This window comes from Tachyglossus aculeatus, chromosome 5 (genome assembly GCF_015852505.1).
Source record: "Tachyglossus aculeatus isolate mTacAcu1 chromosome 5, mTacAcu1.pri, whole genome shotgun sequence".
Lineage (NCBI taxonomy): Eukaryota > Metazoa > Chordata > Mammalia > Monotremata > Tachyglossidae > Tachyglossus > Tachyglossus aculeatus.
In genome coordinates, this window is record NC_052070.1 from 78,306,815 (window position 1) to 78,325,758 (window position 18,944).

Here is an 18,944-nt window from a genome sequence, read left to right on the forward strand (position 1 = left end):
AAGCCCAGACAATGGAATGAAAGTAGATTGAAAATAAAGTATGGATAAAAAAACAGTACTAAACAGTAACCCAGTTCAAGTTAGCCATCAGCAGGAATAGCAATATCAAACTAGTGAAAACAAGGCAGAAAACTGATTCATTCACTTGGAACTTATAGGGGCATATAAGGCATACAAATTCATCAGCCAAGGAAGTAATGAGAAATAAACTGTCCATTGAAAATCAGTGAGGTAGAAGTGAGTCTTCTTCATATACACCTCTCAAGTGCTTTAAACAATGTACTGCACTTTAACCTCACAACATTCTTGTGAGATAGAAAGAGGCAGGTATTTTATAGCTGAGGAAGTTGAGGTATAGAGCAAAATAGCTTCCTCAACAAGCCTCTTAGAACTCCCTCCCTTCCTAAATCTGATAGATCACAGTGTTCCCCACATTCAAAGCCTTCCTAAAGTCCCACCTGTTCTAACAAATCTTCCCAACATCCTAGATCTTATCAGCCCAATGGAACACTTATGAGTTTATTTATATTTATTTATTTATATCCATCCTCACCACTAGTAATAGTCATGGTGTTTATTAAGTACTTACTATATGCAAAGCACTGTATTAAAAGCTGGGAAAAGTAGATCCACAGGTGAAAATAAAAGACATCATCCCTGGCCCTCAAGGGACTCAATCTTACAAATAAATGAGAGGATGAGGAAGGGTGACAGACATATATGGAAGGGTGAAACAATAGAAACACAACACAATATCAAGGACAAGAAGAAGAATAACTGTAACAAGGGGACAGGGTACTGTGGCTAGAGGAGCAGAGTTTTGATTCCTCATGACGTAGAGTCCAACAATTACAACTTTGGCCTTAGTCATGGTCACAGTGGTAGCCATAGTGTCCCAAAATTATGAAAGGTGAGGCCACCTCATGCTGTAGCAACTTCCTCACTCTCCCGGCTGAGGAAGAAGGGCCTAATGGAAGTCCCTGTGGTGTGGAGAGGGGAGGAAAAGTAAGGGGTGGCCAATCTCCCATGCTGCAGGCCCTGCAGGTCCAAATTAGTGGGGCTGGCTGTGGCTTCTTGTTGAGTATGTCTATTCAATTGTACAGTCATTAATTTGGACTACTGTAAATATTTTTATGTTTGTTCCCCCACTAGAGTGTACGTTACTTGGAAGCAGGCAATGGGTCCCTTCTTAATTGTGTGCTTCTCAGGAGCATAGTTCACCGTAATGCACCAAGTGACAATACTGCTACCACTGCTAAGGCTAGAATCCAGACTCCTAGTTCCCAGGAAGACCATATTTCCACAAGACCATATGGGTTTTTCTAAATATCGATAATATTGACCATGACATAAAGCTACAGTAGGTTAAAATAGCAGGTATATCCTTACCAAACTTAGTCTCTAATAAAAAGGCAAGATACTAATCTTTCTAATCTTTCTAATTTAATTAGATACTAATCTAATTAAAATCTTTCCCCTGAATAGTATTTGTGGTAAGTGAAGTGTTTTTGCACTCTTACTAGCCTACGTAAAGAATACTGAGACACATATTACACAAGGTTATAATATATATTTAAAAAAAACAGTCAACAAATTCAACTCCACTATTGGGCTCTCTTGGAATTTGATTTTAAAAACCAACCACAGCATGAAAAAATAAATACCTGATTAGAGGGCAGACACATCTTGCCAAACCTATAACTTGTGAAGGGTTTCATTTCAGGAATTCATCTACAGCCTGTAAGCTAAACGACTCAATTTGCTCTTCTCTTCCCTTTCAATTAGGGAATATGATAATGACCCCCAACACAAATGATGGACTAAACCCAATCCAACTTGATCCCGTCATGGATCCAGAACTCTGCAGTGCTTCCATCATTTTTGTAAAAAGAATTCAAGTGAAATGTGGCAGAAATAGCAGCCATAGCCCTCACGAAAAGGGAATATGATTGAAGACCCAGAACTTGGCAGGGACGATGAACAATTTCCTTATTAAGACAATCAATCAAACACCCTTCTCCTGCCTCCTGCTCTCCCTGACACTCCATCAAATGAAGTCAGATGCTTTTCAACTCCTATTAAAATCTCCAATTAAGACAAGAAAGACCACAGGAATAAAGATGAGGTTCAGGAAAAACCATGGTCAAGTCTGTGGACTCTGCTTGCTCCATACGCAGAATTAGGAGAAAATGCACCTTCGAGACTTAACCGCAAGTGCTACTGCCCCCTCAGAAGAAATCAATGTGGCAAGGGAAGGAGGGACCTCCAGAATACTTAGAATCCACTGTAAAATATTTGTCGAAGTACAAATATAAGTACCCAGCTAAATTTGAATGAGTAATAAGAGGAAGAACAGAATCTGAAAAATATGGCCAGAAAAATAGAAGAGTTGACTCTCAAGCAAAATTTGGCATCACTAAAAATCCTTGATAACTTTAATAAATGAAAGACAGAATCTGAAAAATATGGCCAGAAAAATCGAAGAGTTGGCTCTCAAGCAAAATTTGGCATCACTAAAAATCCTTGATAACTTTAATAAATGAAAGACAGAAGACTAAATACATCATGTGATGTCTAGTGGGCTGACTCCTTGGTGACAGTCATTTCCCACTGACTGGAAATTGCTCCTTAGCAGCAACAATGGCAGTGCCAATACTTGCTAATGACAACAAATACTAAGCTGCCTTATTCCCTCTGCTACCTTATTGAGAAATACCTTTTTATGAGATTTATTATAAAGAACAAGGCACTTTGAACAATGCTTGATTTCCAGAATGTTAAACGAATTGTGAGCTATAATGGCACTTTCCTGTGATGCTATCTATATAAAGATGAAGCTTTATGGAATCATAACTGGAAGTGACTTCAATAGATCATCAACACAATTCATACTTCAAGATAGGGTTACACCAAGTTATGCCTAAAATATGTTTTGATTTTGTATAGTGGTTGTTAATCTTCATCTCTTATGCTGTTTTAATGTTTTATTGTTTCACTGCTCCCAATATGTCTGCCTCTAGTCCTCGCCTCCATCTACAGTCATAGGCTGTGAGCCCTTTGAGGGACAGGGTCCCTGTCTTATTCCCACCTGTATATGCTATCCTGGTGCTTAGTACAGTGCTTTGCACACAGTAAGTGCATATGAAGTGCTAAACTATTTTAGACTAGTAGTCCTTTACTTAAAATTGATTGGTTACACTATTCCACACTTGCATGTGTTTTCTTTGGATGAAGACCTTAGCCTTTATTAGGAAAAACCAAATTCACTTCACTGAGATTTTGCCTTTCCTCAGAATGCAGTCCCAGTATAAAATGAAGGTTACTTGTATGCCTCTAAGAGGCATGACAAAAACCCTCAAAAAAAGGGTAAAGATTCCTAAGACACCATTATTTCAGAACTACTGATTCAATGTTCTATTTATCCTTGTTAGAACCCACAGGAAATTACATTTATGCCAGGTTTATACTGTCAGCTTTTCTAGCGTAAATTTTTTCTTCTTTCCCATGCTTAATAAATCCATAAGAGATACACTTCATTGCACTGAATGTGAAGTATTAAGCATGTCATGAATGAATTTATTTTAAAAAAGTGAAGGCTGCTATATATTGTTCTTTTATCTTATTCCAAATGATAAAAGTGATGAGAAAAAAAATGGAAAATTCTAAATCAAACCTCTAGAGGGACTTGTTAAAACAGAAAAGATTTTCCTTGAAATGTGTGTGTACTGGCCTTATCTATTTTCATCTCTGTTCATTCACTGATTCATTCAATCGTATTTACTGAGTGCTTACTGTGTGCAGAGCACTGTACTAAGTGCTTGAAAAGTACAATTCGACAACAGTTAGAGACAATCCCTACCCAACAACGGGCTCACAGTCTAGAAGGGGGAAACAGACAACAAAACAAGTAGACAGGCACCAATACCATCAAAATAGATAAATGGAATTATAGATATATACACATAATTAATAAAATAGAGTGACAAATATGTACAAATATACACAAGTGCTGTGGGGAGGGGAAGCGGGTAGGGCAAAGGGAGGGAATGGGGGTGTTGGGGAGGGGAGGAGAAAATGAGCCCACTGTTGGGTAGGGACTGTCTCTATATGTTGCCAACTTGTACTTCCCAAGCGCTTAGTACAGTGCTCTGCACACAGTAAGCGCTCAAATACAATTGATGATGATGATGATGACTTTGGTATGCTCAAGCTCAGTTTAAAGACAGCAACCATATTTGCAATTGCCACTTTATAACGTCTCATGTCTTAATTTAAGCGATGTAACACCTGAGAGCAGGGTTACGTTGACAGGTTACAATATTCAACAGTACAAAAATGATTTAATAGAAAAGGTACTGTTTTCCTCAAAATTCTCACCATACTAAAAGAAAGTAAAAGACCATTAAATAGCCCTTTTCTTGAAAACATGCCCAGTTTGAACATTTTTAGTAAACTTTATAGTCCTTTGATTCTCCAAGCCAAAAGGAACCATACAAATGAACAGCTTCCTTCTCTTTTTTTCCATTGCAATAATTGTTTAGAAAGATGACGAACACTTTTCCTCATTTCAACAAAGACTAAATATTTACGGAATTTCGCACCTTTGAAAATTCCAAAAGAAAATGAATGAACCTCTTTAGTTTGAGATGTATTTTTAAAATAGGTGTTTTTAATACCACTGGCAAGTTTGAGGAAAGCAGAAATTCAGAAGTAGTACTGATTAACTCTGGAAAACATTTTAACTCTAAACACTTTCATGACATCTACAAAAGCCATCAAAATACTGTAAATCATGAGGTCCCTCAATCAGTTAATCTTCATTAGACTAAAGAAAATAAAATGAGATTTCAGAGAACAGTAAAGACATAAATTCTCAAAGTCAGCGACTATAACAGCTTGACAAAGATTAATTTGGCAAAGAATTAATGAAGGGCAGTATCACTTACCTTAATTACAGGAAGAGGAAAAAAGCAATTAGGAAGTTTCATCTACATCCTTCCTCAAATTGGTATAAATCGCCATAGCTTTTGACTTTGAACTCTAAAGGGAGAAAAATACAAAAAGCCTCAAAATTTGTACTTGCAAAATCTTGATGATATACATTAAATCTGTAATTAGATGGTGCAGTTAAAAAGAATTGTAGACATAAGATTTTTAAGCTTAAAAATAGGACTTTCAAATCTACAGAAACCTTGGTTTAGATATAAGAACCCTGGAAAGAATTGTCTTCTTTATCGAATGATGCAAAGGATCAGAAGCTAAAATCTTCAAACAAGAGAAATATCACGCACAGCTATACTGAATTACTTGGAAAAGCCCTTTAGGAAATAAACATTTAATCCCCTTCAGCTCCCAAAAGTACATTAGTTGGAGTCACCTACTGACCCTGTTTCATTTGCCTCGGACCCTACAGTACTTGCCAAAGTAATACTTGTGCCTTAAAAGCTCTGGTTAGTAGTTCAGCCGCTGAGCTTCACTGAATGGATCATGTTCAGCTCTCCGATTTCCAAGAGGCCAATTTTTTTTTTTAAGTTTTGTGGAATCAAATGATTAAAAAAAAATCTTCACATAAGCTTTCCTCGAGGGGGTTAAAAAAAATCCATAAGCTTCAAATTTACTGGGCAGGATCGGGAGGGAGCCTGCCCCCGCCCCCCAAAAAAGGCAGCTCTTTCTGATGTGTCAAAGACCCCACTGTGTAACAGACACAGTGAAATGAGTTGTTAAACTGAAATGGCCTGGCTGAAGACAGGTTTTCCATGGGCTCTCAGCATCGTCTCCCTGGGCTGGATGGAGATGGTCCCAGTGTCCCAGCCCTCTTACACAGCAGCTGCATTACTTCAAGAAGCAATCTCTCAGGAGGATCATGCCTAGACTAACACCATTCATCTGGTTCTGTTCATGTTCTTTGGGCAGTACGACTCACGTAGAAACATTTATTCATCATTATGGGAGGAGAATTTTTTTTTAAAAAGCAAAACCTTCAATACACACCCATGGAGGAGATAGCAATTTGGGGAGTCAGGGAAGAGAACAATAATAATAATAATAATAAATAATAATGGCATATGTTAAGCGCTTACTATGTGTCAAGCACTTTTCTAAGCACCGGGGTAGATACAAGATAATCAGGTTGTCCCTTGTGGGCCTCACAGTCTTCATCCCCATTTTACAGATGAGGTCACTGAAGCACAGAGAAGTGAAGTGACTTGCCCAAAGTCACACAGCTGACAAGTGGCGGAGCCAGGATTAGAACCCATGACCTCTGACTCCCAAGCCCTGGCTCTTTCCACTGAGCCACGCTGTGTTGCTTATGTCACAACCAAATCTGACTTCTCGTCCTTCTTGATTCCCCCTACAGTTTGAAGAAAAAATGCTAGGAGTAACTGAATTCATCTTCCTCAACAGGCATCAACAAAATTACCTTGGATGTATTGTGCAGTACTTTTCATAATGAACAAATTTTGATCAAAAAAGTTTGATTGACCGATAATGTCTGTACTGATAAGAAACACAAGGCTTTGAGATTATTTTCCCAGTAATACTACTACTACTAAGGTAGTTGTTAAGCAGTTAGTATGTACCAAGTGACTCCTGTACTAACACAGGCATTCTACCTCATTTATCCTGGTGATGTGGTAGGGGCAGACAAAATAAGCAGTTTACAGATAGGTTAGCTGAAGCATAGGGTAGGTAAAATCAGTCATTAAATTAGCCACTGGTAAAAATTAAGTCTAGAATTTAGCTCAACTTACTCCCAGTTCCATGCTCTTTCTAATAGACCACATGGCCACCCTGTAAAACATTACATAAGCTCATCTCCAGACTGTAAAGTTGTAGTGGGCAGAGAACTTATCTACCAATGCTGTACCAACTCTCCCAAGCACTCAGTAAAACACTTCACACAGTAAATGCGCTATACCGCTGATTGATTTCATCTTGATGAATATATAATTTCTTTTCTTTCTTTGATGCACACCTCCCTAATCCACTATGCACCAAAACTTGGATATGACAAGAGCTATTATAAAAAATACCATCAGGCAGTTTAAGCTCCAACTTTGCTTTATGTGCTTTTCCCAGGATTTTACCACCAAATCAATGATTGCTTTCCTCCTTCCATATACCAAGCGTAACAGGCCTAGGCGTCACAAGGACCTGAGTTCTAATCCCGACTCTGACACTCGTCTGCTGTGTGATCTTGAGCAAGTCACATAACTTCTCTGTGCCTCAGTTCACTCATCTGTGAGGATTAAAACTGTGAACCCCACATGGATCATGCACTGTGTCCAAACTGACTAGCTTATATCTATTCCAGTGCCTTGTAGAGTGTGTGGCACATATTAAATGCTTAAACACCATTTAAAAAAAAAGATTATTTTACTCCCACATCCTAAATCCTCTATCAAAGTGATAAACAACCAATGGGTAGGTGCCAGTCTTGTCCCTTCATGTTCTCTTCTATGTTGGCTTTCTATCGTTCTCCATCATCCTTAATGCTCCTCCTCAAAGGCATGCATGTGTGTGATTTGTGCTTTTCTAATAAATTTTTGCCTTAAAAAATGACAGACAGCCAAAAGGAGAGCAGAGTCAAAGTGAAACATTCGTTTGAGCCCAAGCCTCAACTGTCTCTCATACCTGAAAATAAATAATGAAGTTTCAGGGCCTATACCCTAGATGTTAAAATGATTTTACAATGGTGTTTTCAACCTTTCAAGTCTAAATCACTTACATTTCTCCTTAGGTCTTCAGAACCATTTCTTTCTCTTGGGATGCTGAATCACTGACACCCTAATATTTTTTTTACTCTCTGAGTCAAAAGAAAATGTTCTTATGCACTAAGTTGGTTTATCAACAAAAGCCCAATAAAGAATCAATCCACACCTTATTCAAATCAGTTCTTTTGGTGGGTTTTTTTTTTTAACTCAATAGACAATGTTCATAGTTTTTATAGTCTACATATTCTGCTCCTTAATGCCTTATTTACTTAGTGGACAAAGCATGGGTGGGCCTGGGAGCCAGAGGATATGCTCCACCTGCTCCACCACTTGCCTGCTGTGTGACCTTGGGGAAATCACTTAACTTCTCTGTACCTCAGTTTAAACTGCAAAATGGGGATTCAATATCTGTTCCTCTCTCCTACTCAAACTGTTGACTCCAAATGGTACAGGGACTGTATTCAGCCTGATTAACTTGTATCTACCCAGGTGTTTGACATATAGGAAATGCTTAACAAATGCCATAAAAAGAGGTACCAAAAGGCAACCTCACAATGCAAGTGTCTTATTAAGCAGAGATTTGTAGGATGCACGGATCTCACTGACCCTCTAAGGAAATGATACAACAAAGAGAAAAGGAGAAACAGGAAAAGGAAGCAGAATGCTTTTCACCTTGGTCTTAAAAAGTCAAGTTTTGGTCATTCCAAATCCTCAGCCTAATGGAAAATGCATTTTTGAAGTTATTCATTCAGTCATATTACATGCTTACTGTGTGCAAAGTGCCGTACTAAGCACTTGGGAGACTACAATATAACACAGATCTTAAGGCCAAAAGAGAGGAACAGACACTCTAAAATTCAGTTTAAACACTAATTCCTCCTAAAAAGGTGAATCTGATATCACAGGGAGCAATCCCATTCCCCGTCAGATGCGTCCCTTCTGCGATCCATAGTTTGCCACTGTTGTCTGGGAGAAGTAGGAAGGAAGAAGGATAGGGACTGTTGCCCAGAGCCTCACTGCTGAAGGACCAGAGTACTGTAGTTTTAACAGGTAAGAAAGCCCAGAGGACTCCAATTCACAAATTAACAGGGCCTGCCATGTCTGGGCAGCTTTTTCCCTGGTTCAGCTGGAGCACCCTGACATGTGGCTGCCTTTTCACTGCAGCAGTATTCTTGCCTTTTTTGTGGTGGTGAGGAGAGGGGTTGGGTTTTTTGGGCTCTTATTCAAGAGGCCTTCATGGTGGGTAGTCCCATCTCCCTCCTACCTTTGACATTCCCTTCCGCTCCACATCCCTCTGGAAACTCAAGGTGCATTCCCCAAAGAAATCTGCTAATTCAGGTCCTGTCCTTGCTACAGATCTACACCCATGCTCAGTTCAGTTCCCATTCTATCTAGTGTGAATCACACAAAGTCTTTTTAAGAGTTGAGCATTTTTTTTCAGTAGTATAAGTCAAGTGCTTATTATGTGCCAGGCACTGTAGTAAGCACTAGGGGAGATACAAGCTAATAAGGTTGGACACTGTCCATGTCCCACAGGGGGCTAACAATCTTAATATCCATTTTACAGATGAGGTTACTGAGGCACAGAGAAATTAAGTGACTTGCCCAAGGTCACGCAGAAGACAAGTAATGGAGCAAAATTAGAACCCAGGTCCTTCTGACTCTCAGGCACATGTTCTATCCACTAGGCCTCACTGCTTCTACTGATATTTGGGGGACAAGGGAGAAAAGTCTTGAAGTGTACCTTCCGCTAGCCAAAGTCCCAGAGAACCAGCCGGGACTTTAAAAAAAAATAGCATTTGTTAAGTGATTACTATGTGCCAGGCATTGTACTAAGCATTAGGATAGACACAAGCAAATCAAGTTTAACACAGTCCATGTCCCCACATGGGGCTGGTCTTAATCCCCATTTTACAGATAAGGGAACTGAGGCCCAGAAAGTGAAGTGACTTGCCCAAGATCTCACAGAAGACAAGCTGTGAAGTGACAGGATTAGAACCTAGGTCCTTTCGGTTCCCATGCCCGGGCTCTATCCACTTGACCATGCTGTTCATTTCCATTGAATTACAAATAATTCACAATGCAGAAATCAAACAAGCTCATTGTTGATTTTCTGCAGTCTGTAGAGGACCAGGTTTTCTGATACCAAAACATTGACAAATCTTTAGGGAAGGGCTCTTTCCCATACTCCATAATAACATTTTAAATCACCCAACCATTTTTCTGAAAAGGGTTGTTTCCAAATGTTAATTATTAAAAGTATTTAGACAAGACAGCCTTCAAACCCTAGGGTTTCAATCCCCTCTTCTCTAGACTCTAAGCTCATTATGGGCAGGGAACATGTCTGCTAGTTCTGCTGTACTGTACTCTCTCAAGTGCTTAATACAGTTTTCTGCACTTAGTGACCAATCAGTAAATACCATCGATTGGGAAAAACACATAAAATCTTCTTCAAGGAGGGAAAAACTTAAGGAATATTTGCAGTATGTTAACTAAATTGAAATTAACCCTTCTTTCACAAGCAGATTCTCTTCCAGTACAGTAAATATTAAAATTTATCAACTGTAAAGCATTAATCAATTCCTGACAGCTGTCTAATGTGGTTAATATTGTTTAGTTGCCCTGCTATGTTCCAAAGTCTTCTCAACTTCATAAACTAAATCAAAGTCCATTCCAACCAGTCATATCTCAAAAATTCCATTTTCTGTTACGTGAGGAACAAGAAGAAAAGTCTAGAATTCTTCCTACTAACAGGACATCCAAGGATTGAACTAAAGTCTGGGTAAGTCACTGCATGCCACCCGAGTACAGTTGGTGAGGTTTTCCTCCCATTTATGTTGCATAAAAGTGGTAGAACATGAAGTTTGCTTTTCCACCATCTAGGGTCAGAGCTATAGATGAATTCCAAGCAGAGAAAAGAACATTTACCTCATAGGCCTATTTAAAAAGTAGGAGCAGTTGCAGTACCAAACATGCTAATGCAGAAAGGCTAAAAGTTTCATTTAACAACGGGGTTTTGAGGTTTTGTTTTCATTTTTAGTTTTTGGAATCTTGAAAAAAGTGGTGTCTGATCAGGATTAATGTCGAGGCTATTTCAAGGATAGACAATAAAATGGAAGTAGATTGAAAAAAATAAATGTGGACAAAATGACAGTGCTAAACGGCAACGTAGTTCAAGCTAGCCATCAGGAGGAATGGCAATATCAACCTACTGGAAACAAACAAGGCATAAAATTGATTCATTCACTTGGAACTAATACTGGCAAATATGGCATATAAATCCATCAACCAAGAAAGCAATGAGAAGTAAACTGCCCATTGAAAATCAGTGAGGTAAAAAAAGAATGCTATTCTTCATACACATCTGAAGATGCCTGCCCAGGCTATATTCCTCCAACATTTTCCCAGAATCACAACAACATAAGAGCAAGATGAATAATGGTCCCCACAAGAGTCAGACTATGGGAGTGATATTATCTTTGCTTCCTCTGCTTTGCACTCCTCCTGGTTAGGAGCTCTAACCTGAGGGGATTGAGGTCTTCAGTGGCTCTTGGACACCTCTTCTAGTTCCTCTGCATCATTTCCTATTTCTGCAGCTGTCAACAAGATAGGTGTTATTACAAAATTAGGGTTATACAGCCCAGGACACTATACTAATCAAAGATTTACTGTAAGGAGACCTGAAGACCCGGTGACAGAGACAGCATAAAAAAACCTGGCAGTAAGGTGGGGGTGAGGCTGAGGGAAAGAGAAGAAGTAGAAGCTCCATCCCCTTTTGGTCCCGTTTCAAGTGAGTCTCCATATTCAAACTGCAGAGGCGTGTGTGGCTCTGACTTGGACTATCTTTCCTGCCTGTCAGGGCCCTCCAATGACTTCTCCCACCGTGATCACCTGCCGTAGATGTTGTTCCTGGGAAATTAAATCCTGAACTCCAGTCCCCCAATTTAGATCACAGCTGTGAACAATAATTATCAACAGAATCATGGTATTTAAGTGCTTACTATGTATCAAGAACTGTACTAAGCACTGGGTTAGATGCAGGATAATCAGGTCCCAGATGGGGTTCACAGTCTAAGTAGGAGGGAGAACAGGTATTGAATTCCCATTTTGCTGATGAGAGAACTGAAGCACAGAGAAGTTAATTAAGTTGCCCAAGGTCACACAGCAGTATGTCACAGAACCAGTATTAGAACCCAGGTCCTCTCACTCCCAGGCCTGAATTCTTTCCACTAGGCCCTACTGCTTCCCTGAAGTCCTCTGTCTAAAACTATACGACTGATCACACTGTCCAACTGTAATCACGCCTGTCCCAGGCTCCTTCTACATTGAACCAGCCAATATTCCAGCCTGCCACTAACTTTTCACCACATTATGTCCACCCACTACAACTTCCTGTGGGGAAAACAAATTACCATTCTTTGTAAAGTTTAACTGTCCTGAAGCCACAGACCATCTCTATATGTTGCCGACTTGTACTTCCCAAGCGCTTAGTACAGTGCTCTGCACACAGTAAGCGTTCAGTAAATATGATTGAATGAATGAATGAATATGCACTATCACAAGGACTGTATTTCTTAGAATAATAATACTATCATTACAGCATTTTTAAGTGCTTATTTTGTGCTAAGCTCAGTACTTAATGCTGGGGTAGGGCAGGGCAATCAATCAATCACATTTCTTGAGTGCTTACTGAGTGCAGAGCACTGTACTAAGCTCTTGGGAGAGTACAATACAATAGAGTTGGTAGACAAGTTCTCTGCCCCCAAGGATCTTATACCAGATTACCAGACCAGAGTCTGAAGTCCCATGCAAGGTACTCCCAGTCTAAAAGGAAGGAGACAGGAATTTTATCTATTTTGTAGGTGAGGAAATTTGAGGCATAGAGATATCAAATCACTCATCCAAGATCACAAAGCAGGACAGGAGCAAAGCTGCAATGAGAACAAGGGTCTTGACTCCCAATCTCATGCTGTAGCCACTTAACTTAAAACTGTCTTAGTGGGGCCTCCCACGTATCCTAGAGCTACTTATTTTTCTTCACTCTATAAGGCAATCCATTTGCCACTAGGCAGTTAACTCTCTTACCCTACCCAAATTGGCTTGAATCTGGATGCTTATACAGTCCTTATCTGCTGAGTCTCTGGTTGGGGGAATTACAGTGTTCAGGCCCCCAGGCAAGGGAAACTCTCAAGACTATATTAAACAGTAGAAGTTTTGAACATGGAATGTGTCAAGTTTGTTTTCTCTGGTTTCTACAAGCTTCCCTCCAGCTATATTACTCCCTCCGTACCGCAAAATCTCTGTTCTTTTGGCTCCAGTTCTTGCTATATAATATTCACATTTGGTGACAATGTGAAGGAGAAACTTTATCATTTACCAAATCCAGGTAGGAATGTTAATCTTCCCAAATATGGGAATGTCAACTAATACAATCATGCAATCGCCACCTAAATGTTCTCTGTCTTGTAATGTTTTGAGTCATTTGATCAGCTCTTTCTCCCTCTATTTATTTTTGCTCCTGTCCTTTGCTTTGATCCTTTCAAGCCAACCTACTCACTGTGCCTCATTCTTGTCTCTCTCATCAATGGTATTTGAGCTACTGACCTCCCTGCTTCCAGCATCTACTTTTTTCCAGTTCATAATCCACTCTGCTGCCCAGATCATTTTTCTAAAAAACATTCTGCACATCTCTCCCCATTCCTCAAAAGTCTCAAGTGGTTGCCCATCCATCTCCACGCCAAAATCCTCACTATTGTTTTTAAGACTCTCAATCACCTTTCCTCCCTCTACCTATCCTGGCTTGTCTCCCTGTAAAATCCAGCCCACATATTTCACTCTTGAACACCAGCATCAGTGCTTACTACAGTGCCTGGCACACATTAAGCACTTAAATACCATAAAAAAATTTAAAAATGTATGTGCTTTGATATTATTTCTCTCACCATCAACCCCTTATTTACATCCTCTTCCCTGGCTGGAACTTCTTCCCATTTCAAATGCAGTAGACTATCCCTCTCCCCATCTTCATAGCCCTGCTAAATGCCAATTGCCTCCAGGAAGCTTTCCAAGGACTAACCTCTCATTTCCCCACTCTATTTCCCCTCCTTTCTGTGTCACCTACACAACTGAGTCTGTACTCACTAAACACTTTGTTACTCTTCCCTCTGCCACTCCTACAGCACTTAGCTCCCAGTTCTGGCTCCACTCTCATGCTCCTAACAAAGCCCCAAAGCTAGGATCCAGTATTTCCCAAGAGATTGTAAGCTCATCACGGGCAGGGAACGTGACTGCAAATTCTGCTATCAATCAATCAATCAATCAATCGTATTTATTGAGCGCTTACTATGTGCAGAGCACTGTACTAAGCGCTTGGGAAGTACAAATTGGCATCACATAGAGACAGTCCCTACCCGATAGTGGGCTCACAGTCTAAAAGGGGGAGACAGAGAACAGAACCAAACATACCAACAAAATAAAATAAGTAGGATAGAAATGTACAAGTAAAATAAATAAATAAATAAATAAACAGAGTAATAAATATGTACAACCATATATACATATATACAGGTGCTGTGGGGAGGGGAAGGCGGTAAGGCGGGGGGATGGAGAGGGGGACGAGGGGGAGAGGAAAGAAGGGGCTCAATCTGGGAAGGCCTCCTGGAGGAGGTGAGCTCTCAGGAGGGCCTTGAAGGGAGGAAGAGAGCTAGCTTGGCGGATGGGCAGAGGGAGGGCATTCCAGGCCCGGGGGATGACGTGGGCCGGGGGTCGATGGCGGGACAGGCGAGAGCGAGGTACAGTGAGGAGATTAGTGGTGGAGGAGCGGAGGGTGCGGGCTGGGCAGTAGAAGGAGAGAAGGGAGGTGAGGTAGGAGGGGGCGAGGTGATGGAGAGCCTTGAAGCCCAGGGTGAGGAGTTTCTGCCTGATGCGCAGATTGATCGGTAGCCATTGGAGGTTTTTGAGGAGGGGAGTGATATGTCCAGAGCGTTTCTGGACAAAGATAATCCGGGCAGCAGCATGAAGTATGGATTGAAGTGGAGAGAGACACGAGGATGGGAGATCAGAGAGAAGGCTGGTGCAGTAGTCCAGACGGGATAGGATGAGAGCTTGAATTAGCAGGGTAGCGGTTTGGATGGAGAGGAAAGGGCGGATCTTGGCAATGTTGCGGAGCTGAGACCGGCAGGTTTTGGTGACGGCTTGGATGTGAGGGGTGAATGAGAGAGCGGAGTCGAGGATGACACCAAGGTTGCGGGCTTGTGAGACGGGAAGGATGGTAGTGCCGTCAACAGAGATGGGAAAGTCAGGGAGAGGACAAGGTTTGGGAGGGAAGACAAGGAGCTCAGTCTTCGACATGTTGAGCTTTAGGTGGCGGGCGGACATCCAGATGGAGATGTCCTGAAGGCAGGAGGAGATGCGAGCCTGGAGGGAGGGGGAGAGAGCAGGGGCAGAGATGTAGATCTGGGTGTCATCAGCGTAGAGGTGATAGTTGAAGCCGTGGGAGCGAATGAGGTCACCAAGGGAGTGAGTGTAGATTGAGAACAGAAGGGGACCAAGCACTGAACCTTGGGGAACCCCCACAGTAAGAGGATGGGAGGGGGAGGAGGAGCCTGCAAAAGAGACTGAGAAAGAACGACCGGAGAGATAAGAGGAGAACCAGGAGAGGACGGAGTCTGTGAAGCCAAGGTCAGATAACGTGTTGAGGAGAAGGGGGTGGTCCACAGTGTCAAAGGCAGCTGAGAGGTCGAGGAGGATTAGGACAGAGTATGAGCCGTTGGATTTGGCAAGCAGGAGGTCATTGGTGACCTTTGAGAGCGCAGTTTCCGTGGAATGAAGGGGACGGAAGCCAGACTGGAGGGGGTCGAGGAGAGAGTTGTTGTTGAGGAATTCTAGGCAGCGCGTGTAGACAACTCGTGCTATACTGTACTCTCCCAAGTACTTAATAGTGCTCTGCACATAGTAAGTGCTCAATAGATACCATTTATTGAAGAGACTAGACAATAGTAGAGGAGCAGCACCGGCTTGTTCCTGGGGGATTCTACAATCTAACTGGTCCATAAGCACTCGGGACACATTTCATAGTATAGAAATTCTTGAAAATTTAGAATAACAATAATTAGAATAATGGCCAAGCACTGTACTAAGAGCCAGGGTGGATACAAGCAAATCGGGTTGGACACAGCCCCCATTCCATGTGGGGCTCACACTCTTAATCCCCATTTTACAGATGAGGTAACTGAGGCACAGAGAAGTGAAGTGACTTGCCCAGTGTCACACAGCAAACAAGTGGTGGAACAGAATTAAAACCCAGGTCCTTCTGACATCCAGGCCCACGTGATATCCTAGGCCACGCTGCTTCTCTATTAGAAATCACCTAAAACTTGATGAATGGAAAAGGAAAGGGAGGAAGCAGGGAGAGTTCTACAGTGTGTTCATTCTAGGTAATTCTCCAATTCCAGGAAGTTCCACTGGCAGCCAAGACATAACCCAGGCTTTATAACTCTCACTCTTGAGAATACCAGATTTTAAACAAGTTAAGGAAGAAGCTGCTTGAAAGATTAGAATTTTCCATGGGAATTATTACTTGATTTCTTGTCCCTTGAGATTTCAGTCTAGGGGACACTAAACAGTTTCCAAAGCACTTACTGTGTGCAGAGGACTGTACTAAGCACTCCATGGAATTTATGAAGTGCTTACTGAATGGAGAGCACTGTACTAAGATACTAAGTGCTTTGGAGAGAACAACAGAACCAGTGCTTAGAACAGTGCTTGGCACATAGTAAGCACTTAAATACTATCATTATTATTATTATTAATTGGTAGACATAGTCCCAATTAATTAGCTTACAGTGAGCTTACAGTCTAGAAGGGGAAACAGACATTAATATAATTTAATATATAATTTATAAATACATTCACAAGAGCTGTGGGGTTGAGTGTGGGGTGAATATCAAATGCCCAAAGGTCACAGACCTAAGTTCACAGATGACACAGATGGGAGAAGGAGCCAGGGCAAAGAAGGCTTAATCAGGGAATGCCTCTTGGAGGAGATGTCATGAAGCAGGCAAGTGGTGGAACCAGGAATAGAACGGAGGTTCTATGGCTTCCCAGAACTATGCTCTACCCACTAGTGCACATTGCTTCCAGAGGGCAGCAGCCCACAGAGTGGACCCAATACATGCAATAATACCATGCATACACAGTAAATAGCACCTCTGGAAGTGAAGCAAGGGACCATTTCTTATCCCAATCAAATCAATGGTATTTACTGAATACTTAACTATGTGCAGAGCACTGTACTAAGCACTTGAGGGAGTAAAATACAACAGTACTCATGTGACATTTGATAGTACATCATCACTGGAATTCAATTTTATAAGTATTCAAGCAGCCGTAAGAAATGGTAATTTGTTTCTGATGCTAATCAGCAGAATTCTGCATTGTCCTTGTCTACGCTTGAATCCACTGGCCTTTCCCCCTCCTTTTTCCAGTTGACCAAGAGCTGTTCTGAAAAACTAAGATTAGTATAGTGGTAGTAGACAGCAAAGTATTTTATACTTCAGTAAATTTGGCCTCAGAAGTATTCCAATCCCTCAGCTCATCCTCTAGACTTTAAGCTCGCTGTGGGCAGGGAATATATCTACCATCTCTGTTATACTGTACTCTCCCAAGTGCTTAGTACAGTGTTCTGTACAAAGTGCTCAAAAAATAAATTGATTGAACAGAGTTGGCAGAAAAGTTCCCTTCCCACAACAAGTTTACAGTCAGGGTGAGGAGACAATATAATAAATTATTTATAATATATAGTGTAAAGATATGTACATAAATGTTATGAGGCTGAGAGTGGGGTGAATATCAAATGTCCAAAGGTTACAGATCCAAGTGCATAAATGATGCAAAAGGGAGAGCCCTACTGAGAGCTCACCTCCTCCAGGAGGCCTTCCCAGACTGAGCCCCCTCCTTCCTCTTCCCCTCCTGCCCCTCCCCATCCCCTCCACCTTACCTCCTTCCCCTTGCACCTGTATATGTATGTTTGTACATATTTATTACTCTATTTTATTTGTACATATTTATTCTATTTATTTTAGTTTGTTAATGTCTTGTTTTGTTCTCCGTCTCCCCCTTCTAGACTGTGAGCCCACTGTTGGGTAGGGACCGTCTCAATATGTTGCCAACTTGTACTTCCCAAGCGCTTAGTACAGTGCTCTGCACACAGTAAGTGCTCAATAAATGATTGAATGAATGAATGAATGAGAGGGAGCCAGGAAAAGGAGGGCCTAATCAGGGAAGGCCTCTTGGAGGAGGTGTGAATTTAATTCATTCATTCATATTTATTAAGCAATTATTGTGTGCAGAGCACTGTACTAAGCACTTGGGAAAGAACAATAAGCAGATACATTTCCTGCCTACAGGTTTTGAAGGTGGAGAGAGTGGGGGTCTGGCTTACATGGAGGAGGAGGGAGTTCCAGGCTAGGGGGAGGATGTGGGAAAGAAATCAGTAGCAACATGGGTGAGACTAGTGCACAGTGAGTAAGCTGGCACTAGAGGAGTGAGGTGTGTGGGCTGTAATAGGAGATCAGTCAGGTACAGTAGGAGGGGAGCAAGACAAGTGCGTCAAAGATAGTAAGGAGTTTCTGACAAACAGGTAGATGGCCAGTCACTGGACGTTCTTGAGGAGTGGGGATACATGGACTGAACGTTTTTTGTAGAAAAGTGTCAGCGCAGCAGAGTGAAGTATGGACCAGAGTGGGGAGAGACAGGAGGCAGGGAGGTCAGCAAGAAGGCAGGTGCAGTAGACAAAGTGGGAGAGGATAAGTGCTTGGATCAGTGTGGTAGCAGTTTGGATATAAAGTAAAAAATTCAGCTATGTTGTGAAGTTTTTAAAAGAAAGACAGTAAAGTTTATAACTCAAAGTAAATGGCAAATTGCATTCAGGAGCTTGTAGGATGCTGGTCCTGTATGCAGCCAGCTGCAGTTTAAGGCAGCCAAATCAGGAAGAACAAAGTGGAAAAAACCCTGTTCCTTGTGGGCAGGGATCAAAATAATAGTAGTAATAACAGTGGTAGCTAAGCACTTGCTATGTGCCAAGCACTGTATAAGATAATCAGGTACAACATGGGGCTCTCAGTATAAGTAGGAGGGAGAGCAGGCATTGAATTCCAATTTTGCAGATGTGGGAACTGAGGCACAGAGAAGTTAAGTGACTTGCCTAAAGTCACAGATCAGGCAAGTGAT

At 41.4% G+C, this 18,944-nt stretch overlaps 1 protein-coding gene across 2 annotated transcripts in view; it reads right to left on the minus strand.

Annotated features, from left to right (window-relative positions):
* Window positions 1–18,944, minus strand: part of CSGALNACT1 (chondroitin sulfate N-acetylgalactosaminyltransferase 1) — a 305,040-nt gene that overhangs the window by 162,958 nt on the left and 123,138 nt on the right. For both annotated transcript variants that reach the window (XM_038747508.1, XM_038747509.1), the window contains exon 3: window positions 4,947–5,040. The gene's annotated coding sequence lies outside the window, so the exon portion shown is untranslated. The remainder of the gene's footprint in view (window positions 1–4,946; window positions 5,041–18,944) is intronic.